Source organism: Mustela nivalis, assembly GCF_964662115.1.
Source record: "Mustela nivalis genome assembly, chromosome: 2".
NCBI classification, from domain to species: Eukaryota; Metazoa; Chordata; class Mammalia; order Carnivora; family Mustelidae; genus Mustela; species Mustela nivalis.
The window spans coordinates 42132402-42153382 of NC_139021.1; the positions used below are offsets into that span (position 1 = coordinate 42132402).

The window sequence follows — 20981 nt, forward strand, 5'->3', positions numbered from 1 at the left end:
CTACAGGAAAATGACTTGCACCAGAGCAAGAGAAAAATTGAAAAATTAAATTGGAAATCGCATAATTTTAAGAAAGAATTTTAAATTCAATTCGCCACAACAAAAAATAATGACTACAGGCACCTTTTCATTTGTTAAATGATTGAATAAATGTAACCTATCTGAGCCTCAGTTTCATTGTTGATAGGCCTTGGATAATAACAGCTCTGTTGGGTGTTGAGAGGAGTACGGGATTATAAGGTATAAATCATTCAACTGTTAAATGCTTTCCAAAAATATTATCTTAGTATTTCATTCCCATTTCGTAGACGTGAAAACTGAATACCTGGGCATACCTCCAAAGTTTTATTGTTGCTCATGATTCAGGAATCACTTTTCCTTGATTAATTAATCTGTGAACAACTTCAATTTGCAAACAACGTTGTTTTCAGAGATAGTTCATGCTTCCTCCCAGGTATGCGCCCCGGAGAGTGGGGATAGGGAATGTGTGTCTTAGGTGAGAAGCCTTCAGCAATCAAAAAGAACGTGCCCTCGTGTTTTATATTTCTCAAACGAGTTATAGTCCTTCTTTCTGATTTCTGGGGTCACCTCGTAAATCAAGTATTGGAGCAGGGCGGGCTCCTCGGCGTCCGGGACCCGCGCACAGGCGGGAGAGAGACTGACCAATCGGAGCGCGGGCTGGGGACTGGTCGCGTCCCTTTCCTCCGAGCCCCGCCTCTTTTCGTACCGCCCGTTGGGATTAGGGGTGTGCGGCCGGCTCGTCCCGCCCCTGCCTCTGAGTGACAGGACCGTGGACAGCAACATTTCCAGCTAGACACGAAGTTTGTCGGCCCTTGCCTTGGCTGAGCTGAGGTGTGTGTGTCCCGCGAGGGCGAGGGGGCTGGGGAGGCCCTGCCAGGGAAGCTCGGGGTCAGGGACTGAAAGCGGGCGCACGGCCTTAGCGAGCCCCCAAAGCGTTTAGAAGATGGTCGTTCCGCCCCTGAGAGCGGCTCTTGGGCAGGCCGTGTGGAGGGAGGCTCTGGAGGAGGGGGAACCCGAAGCCCGGGAAACCCAGTAGGTACGGTAATAACTTAAGGACCCCTTCTGGCGAACAGGACGCTCGCGGTGGGGGAGGGGATGGCGGGTTTGGTGTTGGGGTGCGGGGTGGGCGTGGCCGCCTCTGTTGCTAAGGAACGCGCGGTTCCCGCCCTGCCAGCGTGTCCGGCTAGGGCACTGGGCCTTGGAAATTTTAGTCCCGCCCACCGCCCGAGACCGACCTCTCACTTGGCTAGGGATTGGCTCCCTTGTGCTGTCAGTTAATTCGCGTTCGTTTATTTTACTGTCCAGCTCTCCCGGTCTGTAGTTGTCTGGCGTCCCTCCCCAGTATTACTCTTCTGCATACTTTCCTTCTTAATAAGCATCTATAGGCCAAAACAGGCAGCGTGAGGTGGCTTTATTTGCACGGAGGAGGGGGGCGCTGGAGTGGGATGGGGAGAGGATCTTTGCTTGCTTCTTGGTGAATCCCTGAGCCCACAAAGTGTTGGTGTCCATGTGGATGGCTAGGGAAAGGTGGTTAGGAGATCTGTTCTCTTCCACTTAGAATTCTTTTTCTCACTGGTGGCCGTTTGAGCACAATGAGCAGCTCAGGAAGTTGAGGTTATTCATTTTTGGACAGGCCTCAATACATGATCTCCATCTCTTCTGTGGAGAGTGGGTCATATTAAGCGTGTAAAGCCCCTTGGCTTCACTGACCCACCTTCAATGATTAACTGTAAGATGGTAACCACAGAAAACCACTTCAGATCTCTTTGCTCGTACCAGTTGGCTCCAAGTGATTCAGCAGAACAAACATTCCAGAGAGAATACACAAAAGGAGCTAAAAATCTGCTTTTACTTCCTTCTGCTAGGTTTACTGTATAAATCCCCAAGAAGGAAGCTTGTACTGCTTGATAACACCGGGGAGAAACTTGACCTATAAGTCAGAAAACAGGCAGGGTTAGGAAATAATGTCCTTGGGCAATAACTTTCATAACTTTTCTCACCTATAAAGTGGGGCTTCTGTGCACTTTGTTCCTAAAGAGTAAGAAGGGATAATTGATTATGAAAGTATTATCAATGATCTACACAGATATAAAATGTTACTGATTACATTTTATCTTTTTGTCTGTATGATCTGAATTTGTAAACACAGAAGTATGATTATTCAGCTTAAAGTATTTTCAGACTTCCTTTGTGACTTCTTTCATCATTGGAACTACTCTGGGTCTGTAGTACCCTCCTTTATGTTAATGATTCTGTGATAGTTCTGGTTACATAGCACCTTAAATGTTTTGTGTGACATCCCTGTCCCCCCTTACTTGACATCACTGGGTTTTCAAAGTATACACATAGCCTGAAAGGATTGGGAAAGATTACCTTCTAATCCAAAGATGAATGACCTCTTTGGTGCCATATACCATTTTGAGAAGCCAAGGAAAGCTGTTGACTCTCCCCTTAGAGAAAGACACAGTTGGAAGCCTAAGTGGTCCTGGATTAATATCCTATTTTGGATCAACTTCTTGAGGGATAAGGAAATTACTCTCCCCCTTGCCTCATCTCAAGGAGAGAGTGAGTATATAGTTGGGAAAAGAATTGGATCTTTTTCCTTTCTTCCACAATGCATTTACCATAGTTTAATTCCGAATCTTTAGTCAATCCTTTTTTTTTTAACTATTTAATAAACAGAAACTACCAATAGATTGTTGCTGTCTTTTCAAACCATGTAAGCTGTAATTTTTTTCAAATACCTTTTGATCATTCTCTTAAGGGATATTCTTATACTTAAGCCAGTGGGAAGAGAAGTTATTGTCAAATATTTTGAGAAAATGTGAAATGATATTTTTGAGATTAACATTAAATACATTAACTTTCTCTTCTATCAAAGTCCATTTTGGACAAAGAAAAACTGATTATGTTTAGCATATGCCACTTGAATACCATAATCTGACTCTTAGACTCTTTTCTACAACTTAAGTGAGTCATCTTTTGTACTATTTTAATTTCTTGTGGCTAAAAAATATTTTGGTTGGTTCCACTTTTGCTATTTTCTTGATTTCTATATTTAAATAAAAGACTATAAATGAGGTTATTTTGTTTGCTGAATTTTCTTATCGAGGCTTATTAATAAAGTAGACATCTGTAGTAGATATTATCATCAGGGAAAACACTGAAAAAAGAAAATATATATTGCTTTTGTAATAACATAAGAGTATATAGGAGCACTTGCTTTCTTTATTAGCACTTATAATTTCATTTGAATTGTTCAGTATTTGATTATCCTTTCTTAACTCCATTTCTGGTGGAGAAGCTGGTATAAAGACAAATGGATTAGAGAAAGCATTCTAATGAAATTAAAGTTTTTAGGGCCTCAATAAATAATAGCTTTTTTTCTCTCTTGAGTTTGTAAACAGGTGGAGGTTACAATATCAGCTTCATTACTAAGTAACTGATTGGGCATAAAATTTCAATAGGAGACTAGAAATGAATACTAGTACTTCCTGTCCCTTTCTACCTCTGCTGCTTTTTTCAGAACCTAGACTTCAGTGAGAGAAAATTTCAGTTTCCAGAAAAGATGTACTTACCCAGAATTACTGATAGGCATGGTCCAGGGAGGAGAGTGAAGTAAAAGAAGGAAAACTCTAGTATTTACAGATTTGCAGTATTTACTATCTACCCATTGAAGTAATATGGACCAATGGATTTCAGCCATCAATCAGATAACTCTCCTGTTGGGAAGCCGCAAGTAGGGAGTGGGATCTGAGGCCAGGACTGTTAACCTAGTGTTCTGATTTTCTATCCTGGGTGATCCCTTTGGGTCATTTGAAATATGCAGAGGTGTTTTAAAATTATTACTATGTGTTTAAAAGCTCCTGGCTTTTGGGACCCTGTGTAACATAGAGGTATAATTCAATGAAGAATTTTCTTCCCCTCCTCCAATGCCAGAAATACCTCCTTCGAGAACCACTGTTCCAGTGAAGTTCCTCCACATGGAAACACAAGGCTAGGCCAGATTTCTCCCTAGTCTTTGCTCCTCTGTATTCATATTTTTGATATCAATAGATTTAGCTCTAAGTGTGAAGGTTTTAATAAAAATATTGCTTAGAAATTGTCATTTTTTGGTATTCTCCCAGAATGTCCAAAACAATATTAATGGAAAATAATGATGCATATTTTATAATATTTGATATCCTCAAGACATATCTAACTGAACAAATAAGGATCATAGATTCCTAGAGCTAATTCTTTTCACACCTCTTACTTACATCCATACCTGTTAAGTATCTTTGCAACAGCAGAGTGAAATAGGTATACAGTTTCATGAAAAAGAAAAAATGATTTCTTAGCTTCTTAATTTGGAGATGTTAAACAATAAAAGATAAATACGCTGTACTCAGAGGTTTAACAAATTCTGTTTTGTTGAATCAGAAGGTGGAGACAGTTGCATAAGTGAGAGATCTTATCAGTTTCATGGTTTTCAAGCCACTGAACATGGAGAATGACAACAGGATTAAAAAGATGCTTAGTTCTTTTATAGAAGTATTATGTAGTGGGTTCCTGGGTGGCTCAGTTGGTTAAGTGACTGCCTTCGGCTCAGGTCATGATCTCAGAGTCATGGGATCAAGTCCTATGTCGGGCTTCCACCTCCATGGGCAGTATGCTTCTCTGTCTGACCTTCCAACTTCTCGTGCTCTCTCTCACTCTCTTTCAAATAAAGAAAAAAAAATTTTTTTTAAAAAGTATTATGTAGTGATATAGTTGCAAAATTAATGGATTAATTAGACTGATCAACTTAAAATTTTGGCAAAGAAAAAAGGAAGATGGTTAAACCCAAAAAACATTTTATCATAGATATTAAAAATATTAGAATATTCTAGGATGTAGAATAATAAATTATATGGGTACCTGTGACAAAGTCCTACTTGTGGATTATAGTTTATATCTACCCTAGATAGAAGGTACACTGGACTGAAAGGTTTTGACTTAGCTCCAGCAGTAGATACATTATTTTGGGTGGAGTGGGGGTGGTTTATAATGTTTCAGGCATCAAGTTCCTTATAACTGAATATATACAGTAGCAGATTTATGAGGTTCTTCCATTTTTATGAAGAATGTGCTTGAACATTAGAATACATTCTCATTCTCACACTCAGAGAGATTCAGAGCTATACTGAACCACTGTGAATAATGAGAATGTATTCTAATATTCTATTCATTTCAAATGGTTCTTTTTTAAATTATACCTTTCCATCCTTAAAAAAAATCTGAGAACCAGTTTCTGATTCCATTTTGTCATTTCCTAGGTGTCCATTCTCTGCCTCCCCTCCTCTCCTCAACATCTCCACTCACCCCTCATACATACAAACATACATTTGGAAAAGACTCGACGAGTAGAAATGATCTGTATAGTCTCATTCAAAGCCAAAGTATTCTGGATAGGTTTAGCATTTGAAATGAATAGAGTAGAATAAAAAAACCCCAGAAATCCAAGGAAAAGTTAATCATAAGATTCAGTGAAAAACCTGTGAAAATCAAGAATTTTAAGCTACAGAAGAACATTTGAGGAAATTCTTTGACATCTAATACAAGAATTCATGGCCTCTATGGATAGGAGAACTCCATATAAAAAGGACAGACAATGATTAAGTGACAGTAGAAAGATAAAAAGGTAAAACGTAAAGATGAGGAAGAAACTAAAAATGAGAACTGTATTAACTTATATTCTTGCTTTAACAAATCCACAAACTTAGTGACTTTAAAAACCACAAATTCATTATCTTATAGATCTGTGTAGTTCAGAAGTCTGACATAGTTCTCAATGGGCTGAAATCACTAGGGCTGCATTCCTTTCTGGAGGCTCTGGGAGAGGATCTGTTTACTCGGAAAAAATATATACTTAAACCATTCATCAGTTGACTATGATCCATGGGCTACCCAAATCTGGCTCACTGCTGTTTTTTATGACCCGTGAACTAAGAATAGTTTTTGCTTTTAAATGGTTGGAAAAAACAAACAATATTTTGTGGTGTAAACATGGATTTTAAATTTTGTTTACAAATAAAGTTTTATTGGGACACATCTACACATATGTTTACATATTGTATGTGGTGCTTAAATAGCAATGTTGAGTAGTTGCAGCAAACAAGCAAATGTGTGGGTGTCTTGCTTTGCATTGCTCAGAGCACTACAAATTGCTGTGACACAGTTATAATTTGATTTTCCCTCAACCTTCAAAGCTTAAAAATTTATGATCTGGTGTATTATAGGAAAAGTTTGCAACTCTTGTCCTAAACTATAAACTTTAGTATATAAGATTGGAATTTTCTTTTTATTTCAAGGTACACAAATTTACTCAGTAATTGCCTTGCAGTGTTCTACTCCACCCCCACCCCCACCCCTGCTTTTCTTGGTCTTATATGGACTGGGGTTAAAAATAAATCTATTATTCTTTATATTTAATCATACAAAATTTCTTTTTTTCATCTCTGTGCCATAAATGAAACATACTCATATAAAGATTTTAGAATTTCATTTCCAAAGACATTCAGTTAATTATTGCAGTACTGTAAGAAATAGTAATACTTGATGTATACCAAAAATCTGTGTACTTATAGAGAAAAGCATGTACTGTATTAAGTTATGTGTCAATCAGTTAATCAGCAAAGATCTGTTTGGCAGACATAGGTGAATTATATAGGGGGAATGGCTTTGAAAGTTCTTGAAGGATGTCTGTGAATTTAAGGTAGGTAAGGCTGGGGCTAACGTAACATCAAGGCAAAGAGAACAAGATTTGTAAAGCTACTAAGCTGTCAATAGGATCACATAGACGGGAAATGAAAGAAATTCAGTGGCTGGAACACAGAAAAGTGGCTGGAGTGGAGGCAATAAAGACCTGCTGGCCCAGGCCGAGATGGCTGTTTTATATGCCATACAAAGCAATTTTCATCTTATAGGCAGTGAGGATCCATTTTAGATTTTTATACTGTAAAGCCCATGTGATTGGATTGGTATTTTAGAATAATGGTTCTTAAATTTTCAAATATAGCACTCCCTAAATTTTTTTAATGCTATGAATATACCATCATGGAACAGAAGTTGCATTGGGATATACTCTCGCATGTCCTATTTATAACAACATTTTCCTTGAGGGAGGATATTTAGATAATCCTCTAATTATCGTAGGAACTTAAATGGTACATAAATTTTGTGAGCAGACTGTTAAACTGAAATAATTTTAAGATTTCAAAAGATTAAGAAGTTACCTATAATGTAAAAAAATAATCTGTCTGGCCTCTCCTGGGTACACAAACTACTTTAAGACCAAACACAATATATATGTTTGCACACTGCACCAGTTTTATATATGGCTTATAAAAACTTTATAAAAACTTGAGATAGACGTTTAGTTATGGACCACTTTAACACATTTGGATTTTCTTTTCTTAGATATTTAAAAAACAATGTTTAATGCTTAGTGTTTCTTCAAATAAAATTAGTGTATTTTGAATGCCTGTAAAGAGTTGGACTAAAACTGTATCTCACTTTGAACATTGATTTAGATATATAATAAAAATAGTATCCCAGGTAATATTTTCTCACATATATATAGAATTTTATATTTGCCACATTATTTTCATAAAAATGATCTCATTTCAGTCTTACAATAATCTCTGATAATATATGAGTTCTTTACTCCATTTTATAGATTTGAAGTCTATATCTCAGAGGGATGATCTGAACATACTCTTCATTATAGAGGAAAGTGAGTATGCTCTATGATTAGATAGATTTGCATTCAAATCTGTGCCCTTTTCTTTGTTAACTGTGTGTGCTTAGAAAAGTCACTTAATTTGTTAGGAAACTCAGCTTTCCCAGTTGGAGTTAATTGTACTTGTCCCACAGGAATGTTATGAGAATTTCTTTCTGATAATACATGTGACGTGTAATGCACAGTAAATGGAAACTGCTGATATGATTATTGTTGCTAATATTAATCATCATCATTAACACCCATTATTCACATTTTCAAAACCCAAAACTTATTTAAGAAAATAAAGGTTTTGCAAAATAAATTTTCCCCCAAGTATTACATAAACTCAGTTGAGGCAAAATTGTATTTAAAATGACATGGAACTATTTATGTAGTGTTTACTTTTCTAGTCATTGTCAATAGTGATAAGATTTTGCTATGAAGTATTAATATGCTGTCCCTATATTCCTCTAGGATTATTTTGTAATTACAGTAAATGAGACATATTACCTCTCTGTAATCTAAAAACCTTTAAGACACAACTGGCCCAAACATTTTAGATAAGGACTACAGATATATATTACTATGATTCTTTTATTTTAATAATCTTATTGAGATGTAGTTCACAACCATTAAATTTATTATTTTAAAATGTACAATTCAGAAGTTTTGTAGCATATTCACAAAGCTGGACAACCATCACCACTATGTAATTTTAGAATATTTTCATAACCTCAAGAAAGAAACCCTGTATCCATTATCAGTCATGCCCCATCTCTTCTGCTCTCACTCCCAGCCTTACCTAACTGTTAACCTGTTTTCTGTCTCTATAGATTTTCTCATTCTGGACATTTCATATAAAGAGAACAATAGGAATGATGTATTAACTGGACTTTTGTGACTGGCTTCTTTAATTTAGAATAATGTTTTCAAGGTTCACCCATGGTGTCACATGTGTCAATATTTCATTCCTTTTTTGGTGGAATAATACTCTATTGAATGGTTATATCACATTTGATTTATCTGTTCTTTGGCTAGAAGAATATGCTGCTATAAACATTCATGTGCAAGTTTTTATGTGGACATATGTTTTCATTTCTCTTGGGTAAATACCTAGGAGTGGAAATGCTGGGTCATATGGTTACTGTATGGTTTTGGGGGGAACTGCCAAACTATTTTGAAGATGGCTGTGCACCATTTTATTTTTCCACCAGCAGGGTATGAAGATTCTAGTTTCTCTACATCCTCAATAACACGTCTTATTGTCTGTCTAGTGAAGTGGTATCTCATTGTGGTTTTGATTTGAATTTCCCTAGTGATGAATGAAATCTATTGTCTTTTCATGTGCTTATTGGCAATTTGTTTTTATTCTTTGAAGAAATCTCTATTTAAGTCCTTTGCCTTCTAAAATTTGGATTATTTGCATTTTTACTGTTGAATTGTAAGAGTTCTTCATTCTGGGTATAAAACCCATATCAGATATGTGATTTGCAAATATTTTCTCCTGTTCTCTGGGTTGTCTTTTCACTTCCTTGGTCATGTACTTTGGAGCACAAAGGTTTTTCTTAATTCTGATGAGGTCCAATGTGCCTACTTTTTCTTTTGTTGCTTGTATGTTTGGTGCTATATCTAAGAAACTATTGCCTAACCCAAGGTCATGAAGTTTTACTCCTCCATTTTCTTCTAAGCCTTTTATAATTTCAGTATTTACCTCTAGGTCTGTGATTCATTTAAGTTAAATTTTGTGTATGGTAAAACAGGACTTTGAAGTAGGAAAGATATTATGAACCTTAATATGAGCCAACTGCCAAGAAAGAATTCTTGAGACGTTTTGGTCCAAAAAGGTGGTTTCATTAAAGCACAAGAATAAGGAACTGTTTTCAGAAATAGCTGCACTGGGGTCATGAAGAGTGGCTGATTATATACCAACTTTCAAGTTGGGAGCGGTTCGGGATAATGTTATCCCTTTTTGGATTTCCAGGACCTTGAGGGGACTAGCTGTTGTTGGGAAGAGGTCATTTATTATTGTCTGTCAGTAGGTCATAAGCTTGGGAGATGATTGCCAACATGCATCTTGGAGGGGGGCGGTGATAGAGAGAAAAGATATTTCCAAAGAGATTTTTATGTGTTAAAGTAGACTTACAGGATCCTGAGGGTCAGATTAAGATTGCCTTTAGCCCTTAGCAAAGTATTAACATCGAGGCAGTTGAGTCCTTAGAGGAATGTCACTCTGTCTGTTTCAAGGACTTGGCAGTGGGCTAATATTAAGGAAATTTAGTTTTAGTAAGGGAATTTAGTTTTTCTTTTTGCCTTTGTTTCCCATGTCAGACTTCAGTTTTATTCTTTTGCACCATTTTTAAAAGACTATGCTTTTGTATTATCACGCTTGAGCTGGATTATTATCACTATTTAAAAACAGCCTAAAGGTGGCAAGCTATTTTTAATGATATTATTAGAATTAGTGAAACTTGTGCTCTCAAATGCTTGGGGTTAAATTTTGAGTTGGTGTTACTATTATGAGAAAATGGTTTGGAACCATTGTCTTATATAGATAAGAGTATCTATGTAAGAGCAATTGCAATATAAAACTAGAGATAAGTTCAGTGCCTGGCACATAATAGGTATTCAGTAAATATTTGTCAAACAAAAATGAATAAATCATCTATTATTTGATTGTTTTCTTTCTTGCTTTTTTTTTTTTTTTAAGATTTTATTTATTTGTCAGAGAGAGAGCGCGAGCGAAAGTGAGCATAGGCAGACAGAGTGGAAGGCAGAGTCAGAGGGAGAAGCAGGCTCCCTGCGGAGCAAGGAGCCCGATGTGGGACTCGATCCCAGGACGCTGGGATCATGACCTGAGCCGAAGGCAGCTGCTTAACCAACTGAGCCACCCAGGCGTCCCTCTTTCTTGCTTTTTAATGGGCATTTAGTTTAGAAAGTAACATATTTAAGCAATTATGGTTAAATAAATAAAATTTGTTTTATAGGTTGACCCTGTACAAATTACTAACAGAGAACAAATTCAAATTGGTCTCTTTATATTCCTATTCAATTCTAAAATATAGTGAATACATCTCTAACTACTTTTTAGATAATTACTATATAAAGAACCATTCTTAAAGTGTGATCTGAAGAAATAATGTTACTATTTATTACAGTGGAAAGGGGGTCTTTAATTAAATAAATTTTAGACACATTGGGTCAAGTAAATTTATATAGGCTTCTCTATTACAGGATTCTCAGAGCTTTGTTTTTGAAGGTATGCTTTGTGAAAAAAGAGCATGATATGCAACATTTTCTAAGTATATTTGACCAGAGAAACTTAATTCAAGTGAATGTGTAACAGACTTAGCAAACCAAGAAACACCTCTTAGAAAATGCTACCGCAGTGATTTTATTTTGTAGGTATTAGGGCACTGGAGGTCATCCATTTATAAGGTTTCCATATAGTCTACTTTGAATTCCAGTAAGAAAAAGCAACCAAGAGCATTGTTATTGGTATCTGGAATTGAATTTGCCAGGAATGCAAGCGCAGCTTCCTCAGTAAAGATCTTGCCTTTGGAAACATCTTACCCCTTGGCAGCTCTCCAGAGTTCAGACTTGGCAGCATCAAGGACACGACACAAGGTGTGTTTATTTGATTTAACATTTGGCAAAAGGTGTTTTGACTTGTGGTTTGTTTTCTTTCACTTGTTTTTTGTTTTGTTTTGTTTTGGTTTGGTTTGTTTGCTTCTGGCAATGAACTTGAGTTTGGAATGTAGTTTTTATAGAAGGCAGTATTACAGTGGGAGAATGATTTTATTTTTATTTGTTTTGTATTTGGGCAAATCCAAATAAAGAGAGCAAGATCCCTAGAGCTATAAATCTATATCTGATTTTTTAAATCATTTAGTTTTATTGTCTACTAGGATTTGTTTCTACTTTAAGCACTTGATCTCTCTCTCTCTCTTTTTGTACTTGATCTCTCTTATGTTTGATACACTATGATACTTTGGTACATTACTATATTTTGGTAGTTATATATGGATTATAATCAATGTCTCTGGTGTAGTAAGTAATAAGCAGATTGATTGAGATCATCATAAAATGTCATTCAATGTCATTTTTAACGTTTCTTGATTAATTGGTATATCTGTGTTTCACCTGTTTTGTGGGAGAGGAAATATGTTATAATCAAAGAATATGGGCCCCCATTATATCTCTGACCTTATCCTCTGCTGTCCTCTTCCATCTCTTCCTCCATGCAGAACTTTTCAATGGCTCTCTGTTTCATTCAAGATAAAAGCTAAAAGCTCTTAAACTGGCCTCTGCAAGAGATGGTTCCTTATTACTGCTCTAATACCATCTCTAATCACTCACTTGCCCAACCATACTGGCTCCTTTGTTGTTCTTTGAACATGCCAGGCATGTTCTCCCTCAGGATTTTTATACCATTCTCTCTACTGAATGCTCTTCCCTAGATATCTGTATAGCACATTGTTTACTTTCCTTTGGGTCTTTATTACAAGATCACCTGGTCACCATCCACATATCCCTGCTCTATATTTTCTACTTAGCATTTATCGCTATATAATAAACTATATATTTTATACTTACTTGTCTTGCTTATTGTCATTATCCTTCGCAGGAAAATCTGTTATGAGGGCAGATGGTTTTTGTTTTTTGTTCTTTGTGGTTTTTTTTGCTTTGGTATTACTCTATCTCTAGCAACTAGAGTAGTTCTTGGTTCTTGATAAGTGAATGAATGAATTACCAGTTAACTTAGCTAATGTGGTCAGTGTTTCACTTACCATGAGTGAGGCACTGTGCTAATTGGTGACCCTACATGTGTTGTCCAAATGGAGCATCTCTTCATTGGATGGGGGGCGATGATCAGGTAGAAGCTGTAGTGCAGGGGGTGAAAGAGTTCACCTGAGGCGGAACAAAGGAGACAGAAGTTTACTGAATATACCGCAAGGGAGAGCAGTGGGCAGAATGGCAGAGGAGAGGCTGTCTGCAATGAGGTGGTGGGTGGAGGCTGTTTATTTAAAGGGGGAAGGTGAGGCGGTATAACCACCTGTGGAATTCTCCTTTTTGGTTATTTGTGCCTAATTGTAAGCAGGCTATTGGTCAGCTGGGCCTACGGATATTTTGAGGTGGGCTCCTGCTGGGCCTTTTTCTATATTCCATTGCTCAAGCCTGTTTGCCTAAAAGCTGTTTCTGCAATACAGAGATGAAATACACAGTTCCTGCCCTTCTAAGGACTGTTTGAAGGGAAATGGATGGTTATAGCAGCCATCTTACTACAGTGTTGTGTTGTAATGAGGTATGAATACAAAGCTATCATCATTTGGAGAAACAGCATTTGGGTCAGATTGTACTGGGCTCATGGAAGCCTTCCTGAGAAAGGTAACCTATTTTTTTTTTTTTTTTTTTTATCAGCTGGGATAGCCTAGGTTATGCTGTAGGAACAAATAAGCCCAATTCACAGTGTCCTAACATAACTAATGTTTATTTCTCACAGAGACTACATGTCTAAAATCTGTTAGTAGGAAAGCTCATATGATCCAGATGCAGCAATGGGAAGAGAGTGTCTAATTATGCACTAGCATTTAGAGTTTTATTGATCAAGACAAATTTCAAAAGGGGGACTGTGAAGTGCAATATCGTCTCTACCTAGAGGGAGAGGAAAACTGGAAGATATGTGAGTAGAATTAATGCCTGCTGTTATACTTTTCTACTGTTTTAAAGGAGTATAATATATCCAGGTAAAGAGAAAGTTATTTCAGAGAAAGGAAGAGCATGGGCAAAGGCAGTAAGCTGTTATGTAGTGTGGTAATTTCAGGGAACTGTATGTAATTCAAAGTAGTTAGAGCACAGTGTTGGTTTGGGATAAAGATAGGTTAAAGAGACTGGGGGAAGAATGGAGGTTTGATTACACCAAATTATGGAATTACAACTCCATCCTGAAGGACATGAGGAAACACTGAAGGATATAATACACTTCAGGGGAATTTTATTGATTAAACTTATTTGATGAAAGATTATTCTGGAAGCAGTATGGGGGATGGTTTGAGGGGAGCAAGACCAGAGACAGTAAGACCAATTATGATACTAATGCAATAATGGTGGTCAGGCTGCAGATGAATGCAATGACAGAGAAAATGGTAAAGGAGTGGTAAAGGTAGAAGGGCAGGAAAAGTATATACATGGGGGTGGACTCCAGAGCAGAGGGGGAGCCTTGGTGGAAGACAGGACACTTCGTCCAGTGAGATTATAGTAGAGGTAATGGCATGAACAGTGTATGTGTGGATTTATGTGTGTTTAATGTGTGTGAGAGAGTAAGTTAGAATAAGCTAGCAAGTGAGCAATTCTTACCTAGTGATCTATATATTCTTTGTGACTTGGGAAACTAGCTCATGTGCCTTGAATAGAATGAAGGTGGGAAGAAGACTTCAGGAGAGCCCTACAAATTGTAATGGCTACTGAGTCAAATGGAACATACAGCCAACTTGGGGCAGAGATGTTGCTGGGAAGTGTTATGCATTTGTTAAAAATCAGAATATACACTTTACTATGGAAATTGCTTTTGGAAGCTTGGTTGCTTTTTCTTTAAATTGTTTAGAATTCAGTAATAATTTAAAAATATACACTTGAAAAGGCTTTTGTGTATGCAGCTTCCATTAGAGGGACTCAAGAGATACAATCTAGTGCCAGCCCCCAAATTTTGGTTAATGTGATAACAAGGACCCAATTATTTCATAACAGAAGGAATACAAATTTCTAAAACTAATGAGGTAGTTATCCAGTGCTTTTATAAAATCATTCTTTTATGATATGCTTTCAAATAAAGTAGTAAATGTGACAGTGAAGTTTAATTTTTTAAAGAAGACCGAGAAATGATTGGAATACTTGTGATATTTTTCTTAAAGGTTTTAGAAGACATTGCTTGGAATGTTCTATGATTTAAAGGATATTCTAAAATCATGTTTTTTGTTTCCCATGTATATTAGGACCATGGTTAACATATTTGGGATGCTGGGACACCTGGGTGACTCCCAGTCAGTTGAGCATCTGACTTTGGCTTGGGTCATGATCTTGGGATCCTGGGATCGAGCCCCAGAGTGGGCTCCCTGCTTGGCTGGAAGCCTGCTTCCCCTTCTCCCTGTGCCTCTACTCCTGCTTGTGCGCTCTCTCTCTCTCTCTGTGTGTGTGTGTGTGTGTGTGTGTCAAATGAATAGGTAAGTAAATCTTCCAAAAAAAAAAAAAAAAGAGAATATTTAGGATGCTATTTATTATTGCAAATTGAAGTTTTGAGACCTTGATGAAAGAATTAGTTTTATTTAATATCATACTATTTCCCTAGAGAACCATACTAACCTGCTCAATGCATGTGGTGGGAATACAGATACATATGGATATAGATATATAAAATTTTTTTTAGATATATAACTTTTATATATGTAAACTTGTACAACTTAGTACAACTCCTGAGGAGAGAATAACAAAGAATTGATGGGAATGTTGACCTGAAAAGATTTTTTTCTTAGATTGGAGGATAATTAGGAACTCTTTACAAAGATTAGAGCTAACTAACAGTTTTTAGTTTTAAAACTGGGGACTAGTGTTTAAGCCTATTAGTTTGTTTGTTTGTTTGTTTGTTTAGAAGCCTGCCATTTTCCAAAGTATTTTTGAGTACTTATACTGTAAGCATGAAAGTGATACTATCTTACTCCAGAATTTCCAATACTTGCTAACAGTAAGGGGCATCTGGGTGGCTCAGTGGGTTAAAGCCTCTGCCTTCGGCTCAGGTCATGATCCCGGGGTCCTGGGATCGAGCCCCGCATCAGGCTCTCTGCTCAAGCGGGGAGCCTGCTTCCTCCTCTCTCTCTGCCTGCCTCTCTGCCTACTTGTGATCTCTCTCTGTCAAATAGATAAATAAAATCTTAAAAAAAAAAAAAGCGCATATGTAATTTGGCATCTTAAAAGTAAATCCAAAGATACTTTTGTTGAGGCCACTTAGCTGATAGTAGAAGATAGTTAGGAGACCAAATAGTAGCAGAAAAATATACAATTTATGTAATTAAGTTAATACAGAAAAGTATACAATTTATATGTAATTAAGTTAATAGTATATTCTGAGACCATTCTTATACTCTAAGAACCTTAACTATAAAGGAGTTCATTTACTTTTTAAATGAATATGAGGTCATCGAGTTCAGATTGTTTTTGTTTGTTTGTTTATAAAAGCCATTTGGACTTGTGTGGCCCCTCAGCAATGAGTAACCGATTAAACCAGCATGATGTAATGATACTAAAAATACTTAATGAACACTTACTATGTGAGAAGCACCATGTTAAGTACTTATATTTAGCTATTTAATTTAGTGCTCACAATAGCAGTATAGGATAGGTATTCTTACTGTGCCCATTTAAAAAATGGCAAATGAGTTTAGCTTGGTAAACAATTAAAAAGTGATAGAACCAGAAAGGAAGTGGATTAAAATAGAGAAGAGTTAACCCACCTTTTATCAGTCTCATATTCCTATAAGAGAGAATTTATAGTAATATTTTAAAACTCAAAGCATTTTTAATTGTTTATGATAATGAACCATAAAATATGGGTGATTTAACTTAATGTAACTGTCTTCTGAAAAATGTTTGCTCAAATACATGTGTGCCACCGTTTTCTAATTGTTTTGGATTCTTAATGTATAAAAACAAAGATCCCTACTCTTGTGGTACTATGTTCTAGTGGATAGAATTCAGAAAATAAACAATAGACTACATTTAATGTGAAAAATCCTTTTTAATATTTTTAAATAGTTGGTAGATCTAAAGTAAAACAACTTTTCTTTTGCAACACTGATAATCTAATTGTTTACATCATTTGTAGTGCCTATATCAAATCATGAAAAGGATGAAATATTGATATAAAATGGTCATTTATTTTAAATAATTAATTTGAGATTAAATATTATTGACCATTATTTTGAAGACATCTCTTCCTCTCCTCCCTTCTTATACACTGAAGATGCAGCATTCCAAGAAAGCAATTAATTGTCATTTGTCATTTGTAAAAGAACTTTGTTTTGTGTAATTAAAGATCTGGGTGGTCTATGGCTAAAATGGAATGAAAGTGAATTAAAAAAAGTCTTTGGACATATTTTTCCTATGAAGGACACAGTTAAGTGTAGTCTTAGTACCTTAAAATAACAGGAAATGCTTATGATTGAAGATTCAATTTTGCTCTTTTTGTTCAGCTATATCAGTGTGTCTTTATATGTGTATGACAAAAAGAGGAAGGGAGAGAATAAATATGGGAATGAATTATGTCAGGGCTTCCTAGGTGCCTTTGTCATAGTAGCTTTTCAGAATCCTATCACTGTAATTCCAGAAATTGACTAAATGTTTACATATATTGTTAAAATAGAGGACGCTATTTCTCTCTGTCTTGGGTTTCTTCTACTTTCTCTTAAGTGATCTTAGTATTGCTATACAGGATCTTCCTTTATGTATTCATCACCAGTAGACCACTCTGCACTGCTTGATTTGGTAGGCCATCTTTCATTAATTCTCTCTTATGAATGCTTTAAGGAGTTAAATAATGGATACGGTTTATGGACTTCATTATTGAAGTAGTAATGATGTGGTACAGTGAAAAATTAAAATGTTCAGTCACAAGGTCATTAACAAAGAATGAAAAATAATTAAGGGCAAAAGAAGAAAGACGGTTTTAAGATAAAATCCAAACTTGCGTATAAGACCACAGTGTTGAGAAAGACATTGGAAAGATTTTTGCAGAGGATAGAATCTGTATTAAAAGAAAAGTCCAGTTCTGTTAGTAACTAGATTTTTGTATAGAAGAGATAACGAAAGTCTTTGGCACAGGCTGTAAAAAGGTTTTGGAAAGAAGTAGAGGTAACAAAAGTGACAAGGGTAGTTAAAAAAATGAACAGTAAGGAGTATGATGCATTAAGGAGAAATATGATCCTATCAGAAATTATGATTATGGCCAATAAATGTGAAAAAGTTTGAGAACATTTATTTCTTTATTAATTGCTTTAGATACTTTATTCATTGATTAAGAGTTGCTTACTTTCATGAAATCCCGTTTTCTGATCTGAGCTAAACAGGGCAAGTTTAAAGGCGGGGGCTCAGAAGAGTTCATAGCCTTTTTACTACATTCATTTTTAAATGCCTTATTTGAAAGAGGATGTCCTAGTTTACGATTTTCATATTTTTTTCCCTTTTAGAAAGAGGCAGATGGTATGAAAACTGGACTCCCTTATTTAAAGGGAATGTTGATATTTATAACCAAGCTTATCTCCAGCAAGATTTGTTTTTTGCAGCTGTTCCAGGTTGGAAAAAAATATTATATTAAAGCCCTGGCTTGTTTTTCTTTCCATATTTGGGGGGGGGGGATCTTCAGAATGTGAAAAAGTGATGTTTGATTTTAAACATGAATGCAATGTAAACTGTGATTTTTTCCTTCTATATGTGAATTTTCTGTTTGTATGCTGTGATGATATTACTCTTTTTGTTTCACTGATCTTTTTCCTAGATACATCACACTTGAAAAATAATTTACTCATCGTTTTCATATCATCAAAGTATTCTAGGAAGTATAGTAGATTTTTATTAAGAGTTAGCCCATTTTATTAAACAAACCATTTTCTAACTTTGTATTTTGGCATTTTAGTCATTTTCTTTCTGCCCAGAGCATCTTTTTCACTGGGAAATTAAGGGTTTTTTGTTTTGTTTTGTTTTGTTTTAATAGTTATGTTATTTAATATCAGACATATATTTTTCTTTTTAATTTTCTGTTCTTTGCTTCTGTTTTTAAAAGAAGCTGCTGGACATTTCTGTGGATGTAGTTTAGTAAGGTTTTTAAAAATAATATAATTGAAAATTAATTTTATTTTATACTTAAACTTAATACATGGAGCTATTTGGGTGCATGATAACACTAGAATGAATATCTATGCTTGTACACACATAAAGTCTTTGTACATATTTGTTCTGTATATGCACCCACACATAAACGTTTTTTCATAAAGAAGGGTGTTTTTGTAGTAAATACATTGATTTACTATGAATAAATGTGATTACTGATTTATGTAGAGATAATTTATACATCCTGCTTGTCAAATTAAAGCAAACCCCACTATTTATCTTCTTGAATATGAAATTTTATGCAAATTATGATTGTCAGACTTGTATATTTTTTCTTCTTAACTTTTACTTAAAAGTTTTTATTGCTTGGAGCACCTGGGTGGCTCAGTTGGTTAAGCACTGGACTCTTGATTTGGGCTCAGCTCATGATCTCAGGATGGCAGTATAGAGCCCTGTACCAGGCTTTGTGCTCAGCATGCAGTCTGCTTGTCCATCTCCCTCTTCTCCTCCACCTCCCACCCTTTGGTGGTTCTCGCTCTCTCAAATAAATAAATAAAGTAATAAAGTAAATCTTTAAAAAAATTTTTATTTCCTGTCTTTCAGCACTTACAATTAAACTATTTTAACATCATGAAGACTAGCATATTGCTAAATCTTTGACATAAACCATTATTAGTATAGTTTATTTCCAGAGATTATCTGTTTTTCTGAGTAAACCCTTTAAACTTCAATCTTTAATTCACAAAATTATCACTCTCTCTCTCTTTAATTACATAGAACATGAATACCTTTAATTGATTTTATCCGTTCAGTTTATTACACATCTTTTATTATTCCCTTAGTCTTTGTACTGATACTCAGCGTTCAAAGTGTAAAGTGGAGGATATGGGAATTCTTTGTTGGTTATCGCTTCTCTCTATCTTTTTATAAGGAATGCTTTTCATGTTCATTGCACAAATGTCATTCTTTCCTTGCTTGAGTGTTTGCCTAAGGTAGGTCTAGTAAAAATTTAAATGCAATTCTCAAAATTAAGAACCAAATCAACATGAAGCACTTAATGAAAGGTGCTAGCATTCTGTTGCTCTGTCTTCTCACCATGTAACAAAGCAAGTGATTCTATAGAAGGTATGAAGCTATGCAAGTAAAAATCATGCACATTACTGTTCCCTGTTTTCTTGTAATTGCTGCATGTTCCCAATGGATACCTAGATGAGTGAGCATTTAAGAACCATGTGACTGGGGTCATCTATATTCATTTTCTATTTCTTTAGCCAAGAGATCCAAAGTATGTTTTTCAAATTATTTAAAAATAATAAAGATGAAAAGATATTTTTTTCTATCAATTCCTTACTTATCTGAAGACATATAAGTTCAGATACAAAGATCTGGGGCAGAAATAAAATGAACTTTTTTATTATATGACATGGCTGACACTTATTATATGACATGGTGTTTAGTAATTTAAAGGTAGATGTAATGGAGTATAAAAGAAAATGAAATAAAATATATTTATAAACTATATTAAAATAATTGAATTTTTAATCAGAAAACATTTATGTATTTCCTGTGCTTGTGGCCTTATGAACATCAGTGATCATTATTCTATTTGTTCACAGGGGCAAATAGCAAATTACTGACAATAATCATTCTCTTTTGGAAATATCTTCTAGAGGACCTGATTCAGAGGTAAAATGTTAACTTACCTGAAGGAGGATTTTATCAACACTGTTGAAAATTAGCCAGTGGGAAAGAGAGAAAACTTGCGGACTACTAATGCCATTTTATAGGAGAATAAAAATTGATTCTAAAATAGAAGCCTCTAAGACATATGTTAAAATAGTGACATTTTAACTTACTAATAAGAATATAGTTTAAGAAAGGATTTAACATTCTTTGTCTTTAAAAATAATTGCTAGTAATAGCCTGCATAGCTATGTTTAACTGATTCAATAATTAGATATCAGATGACCCATTTCCAGGTATATATTAATTAATTTTCTATTGCTACATAGCCAATTACCATGAACTTGGTGACTTAAAGCAACAACCATTTATTAGCTCCCAGTTTTGCAGATCAGAAGTCCAGTGTGGTCTGGCTGGGTTCTCTGCTCAGGGTCTTACAAACCTGAAATCATACCAGGGTGTTCAAGGCTCTGTGGAAGAATCTTCGTTGGGCGCCTGGGTGGTTCAGTGGGTTAAGCTGCTGCCTTCAGCTCAGGTCATGATCTCAGGGTCCTGGGATCGCGTTCCTGCATCAGGCTCTCTGCTTCCCTTCCTCTCTCTCTGCTTGCCTCTCTGCCTACTGTGATCTCTCTCTGTCAAATAAATAAATAAAATCTTTTAA

The 20981-nt window shown here is 35.6% G+C and overlaps 1 protein-coding gene across 12 annotated transcripts in view; it reads left to right on the forward strand.

Moving 5' to 3' along the window:
• Window positions 1–706: 706 nt before the first annotated feature.
• The window catches only part of TRIQK (triple QxxK/R motif containing), a 101936-nt gene continuing 81661 nt past the window's right edge, over window positions 707–20981 (forward strand). For 2 of the 12 annotated variants that reach the window (XM_082722897.1, XM_082722899.1), the window contains exons 1-3: window positions 720–852; window positions 7721–7777; window positions 11230–11389. The gene's annotated coding sequence lies outside the window, so the exon portion shown is untranslated. Of the gene's footprint in view, window positions 855–7720; window positions 7778–11229; window positions 11390–17997; window positions 18103–20253; window positions 20324–20981 lie in introns of all 12 variants that reach the window. The other 10 variants (XM_082722890.1, XM_082722898.1, XM_082722895.1 and 7 more) reach the window with 10 other exon arrangements.